This window comes from Alligator sinensis, unplaced genomic scaffold (genome assembly GCF_000455745.1).
Source record: "Alligator sinensis unplaced genomic scaffold, ASM45574v1 scaffold866_2, whole genome shotgun sequence".
Taxonomy (NCBI): Eukaryota; Metazoa; Chordata; order Crocodylia; family Alligatoridae; genus Alligator; species Alligator sinensis.
The window spans coordinates 6,666-6,927 of record NW_005841900.1 but is presented as its reverse complement, the minus strand read 5'-3'; the positions used below and the strand labels follow the sequence as shown (position 1 = coordinate 6,927).

The 262-nt window shown below is 67.6% G+C and overlaps 1 protein-coding gene across 3 annotated transcripts in view; it reads right to left on the bottom strand.

Annotated features, from left to right (window-relative positions):
- The window catches only part of ADAM17 (ADAM metallopeptidase domain 17), a 44,384-nt gene that overhangs the window by 43,841 nt on the left and 281 nt on the right, over positions 1-262 (bottom strand). The window lies entirely within an intron of this gene.

Here is a 262-nt window from a genome sequence, read left to right as displayed (position 1 = left end):
AGCGGGCTTGGTCTCAAATACCCCCCACCTCCCCGCGGGACAGCTGGATCAGACTCAGGGAGCCCCCGCCCCCGCACAGCTGGATCGAGCCCAACCCCCTCCATGCACAGCTGGATTGACCCCTGGCAGCCCCCCCCTTCACAGCTGTATCAGACTCAGGCAACCCATGCAGCCCTGCCTGCCCTGCTGCATTGGACCCAGACAGGCCTCTGCTCCCACCATACAGCTAGATGGGGCCCAGGCAGCCTCCCCCCCCCCCCCC